Source organism: Pleurodeles waltl, chromosome 1_2 (assembly GCF_031143425.1).
Source record: "Pleurodeles waltl isolate 20211129_DDA chromosome 1_2, aPleWal1.hap1.20221129, whole genome shotgun sequence".
NCBI classification, from domain to species: Eukaryota; Metazoa; Chordata; class Amphibia; order Caudata; family Salamandridae; genus Pleurodeles; species Pleurodeles waltl.
The window spans coordinates 492,225,506-492,229,027 of record NC_090437.1 but is presented as its reverse complement, the minus strand read 5'-3'; positions in this window follow the sequence as shown (position 1 = coordinate 492,229,027).

Here is a 3,522-nt window from a genome sequence, read left to right as displayed (position 1 = left end):
TACCGCTCGCTGCACCCATAAAGACAGTTCAACAGGGTTAACAACAGCGTTATCCAAGCGAGCTGCTTCAGCCATGTCAAAAATGTGGGTTAAAGGCCCAACGATATCCAACAGTTTGTGTTGGCATGTGGACCAAGCCTTATCCACTCCCTTGCAGGGATCCTTGCTGAACTTTGTAAAAAAGGTAATGAGGGAAGAGTCAATAGTAGGAGTTACAGATATTTTTGAATGTAGAGAACGACAAGGACATTCTGACCTTAATTTCACTCTGACTCGCTTGTCTAGAGGAGTGCATGGTCTGGAAGTTACGTATTCAGCAACATTGTCCGCGGGAAACCATTTGGTGGAATGTGGATGCTGAATATCTTTTGGGTCAAACATAGGAACCCCTTCAATGTCAGTAATTTTACATGGTTTAGATAGATCTTGAGCCACTAGCTTGTGTTTCTTGGGAGGAGGGGGGAAACAAGTCCCCATTATCATTGTCGGAATTATCCGAATCAGGATCATCAACATGCAGCTTATCATCAGTGTCAAGGATTTTTGATATAATAATGGGAGAACATAAGTGCTTGGACTTAGACACACATTTTTTAGACAATTTATTTATGGTTATCCCCTCCCTTGAGGGAGGCTTTAGAGGAACCACATCCTCTTCCTTTTGTGAGGAGCCCTCACCAACCAATAGTGTCACTTTGGAATTTTTTGATGAACAAAGACGCTTTCTGCCGCAGACTAGGCCCAAATCATTTTTGAAACCAACTTGACAACAGAGCTTTCTAAGTTTTTGGACAGTTTTTCTAATGAAGCAGAGACTGCTTGCTCCAAAGAAAACTGAATAAAATAATTTAAATTTTCCTTAATTGCCTCCTCCTCCTCATTTATGGCATGGGGAATAGGAGAGCTGTCCATCTCCATAAGAAATAAAAAACAAATTGCAAAGCTTGAAAATGCTGGTGAGGAAAGGGTTAACAGCCTCACTATTGCTGGACAAAATGGCTAAGCTCCACCTATGCGCAGAGAAAAGGGAGTGGTCGGAGAAAAGAAATGTGAGAGGGAACAGGAAACAACTATCGGAAGGACCGCACTGCCAGCCGGCAACAATGGAATGTAAAAAATGCTGAGAAAGCAGTGTTGGAATTTACCGTTTCCCCTCAACCATCGTCTAAAATGGCGACCTAGCGCAGAGGGGAAAACCGAAGATTCTGAACGGTAGGAGCACGCGATGCAAAAGCGCAAGGAAACGTGCGGCTACAAGCCGTCTATAAAGGAAACAACCGCGCAATAAGCAAACGTGCTTACAATTGTTACAAATTCAATTATAATCACAATAATAACATTGCTTCTTTTAAGAACATGGAAATACAAATACTTATCTTGACTGCGAGCAGCAGGAAAAGAGGGCTGTCCTCAGTCAAGATAGGTATTATGGGAGCAGCTCGTTTATGATTGGTGTGTTATTGTGAACTACACGTTTTTTTCCCATTTGCTACTATTGTTTGCCTCTAGGGATTTGTAGTTCTTTGTCTTGACTGCTGCTATTAAAAATAAACAAGAAAAGAAGGCATAATAGGAGCCTCTGGTCTTGTCATAAAATTGCACTTTTGCCGATAACTTTCATTGTGAGCTAACTTCTGTTTCCTTTTATGTGTTTGCTTCACAGAGGTCGGCTTGCCTATGTGAAACTGTTTATCTTTTCATTATCAGTTTATGTAACAAGAAAAGTCCGGTTAGGAGTTTACAACGCAAATAGCTGAGTCCCATCGCATTGTAAATGCTTGTTTTCTTTTGCTAAAATGAGGGAAGATGATGTAAAGTGATAGCTGTGGTGGTACCTCTCTACTGTAAATATACTCTAATTTCTGTTTCTCTGGTTGGAGAAATGTTTTGTTTAAAGAAAACCTTAAGGTTATTTTGGTTTTTTCTCTTCTACAGTGTGTTCATAAGTTATATTTCCAGTTTTCTCAGACTCTTAACCGATGTACTCTTTTAAAGAGGAACATCTGTTACTGGAATTCTCTCATTATGGGTGAGCACAAAGTGTTCCGTCCATTCTGTAATCTCTCTTTGGGCTTGAAACCACGCCCATGCCACGTCAGTCACTTACATTGGTTTGTGGGTTTGCCTTTTACAATCCGCTTGCTTTCATTTGTGAAAGGCATGCATACGTCATGCCTTTTCCGGTGCTTAGCCCACCTACACAGCACCGGTAAAGTACCAAAAACATACGAGGCTCCATGTTTTCAGCCCGGAGTCCACTACTTTATCTGTTTATTTTCCACGCAGCGCAATCGCTCTGCATTTTACATAGCGCGATCGCGCTGCATTTATTTTTTGCTTCACAATGCTAATAGCTCTAACTCGAACAAATGAGAGACCCGTTGCATTGAAAATGCTTGTTTTCTAAAGCTGTGGCTAAAAGCAGTGGTTTGCCACCAATTAGAAATGCCCTTTGAAATATTCCTAGTGCTTTTCTGGAGTAATGTGACACTTGTGAGTCAACTTTTTCTTTTTACATGGTGTTAAAAACAAAACACAACACGCCTAAAGTCCCTCTGGTGTTTAATGCAAAATAGGAAGCAGCACAGTAGCTCTAGCTAGAAACGGTTTGCTGGATCCTAATGCTAAAATACATAAACACTAAACCAGTATGTTTAGGTTTTATCTTATTACAAGACAATGGAGCATAATCACATGTCAGAAACATGTTATTTGCAGCAACAACGGATTTATTGTGCAGGTGGTAAGAAGCACTAAACGGCCCTAAGGAGAAGGTATAGTTCGTATACACAATACTAGCCTACTAACCGACTTCCCGTGACAGGTTTGAAATCGAGGTTAGTCTGCTTGGAAATGTGCAAAGTACAACCCTTAGCCCTATGGCTTCTGGGCACACTGAAGCCATGAACGTTTTCCAGCATATTTATTGTCACATGAAGCTTCATGCTAACATTCGTATTTGATTACATGTTTGATACGATCAGGATTGCGTATGCTGATTATTAACATTACATAGGAGTATATGAACATGGCACAGATAGGATTTGTTTGTTTTCACAGTGGTATTGACTATTTTGTAGATATATGGAGTGTTATGTTTAAGCAGTCTGCTTAAATCCATATGTCTTGAACTTGTCTTGGAGAAAGCACGAGGCTGGCTTTCTCCTCAGTTGTTGGATTCCATCCAGAGTGTGTAACTGTCTTTAGCCATTAGCTTGCTGTCTTTATGGTCAGTGGTTGGAAAGTATTGGTGCTTGGTACAACTGAGCCCTCATTACAAGTTACCTGTTATGTGGTGCAGGCACACTGGGGCCCAGAATCTCTAAAATTCTGGCCACTTTCTCCACATTAAATAAAAAGTATTTCAATTTATTCTGTAAGGAATGGGAAAAAAAGGTTCTTACTTTCATGCCAAATAACCAACTCTTTTCTGCTGCTATTTACCACCTGTTTACCACACTAAAGATGGACAAAATGCAAAAGTGCAGTTTAAGGATTTCCATATTCTACTTAGCTTTGATA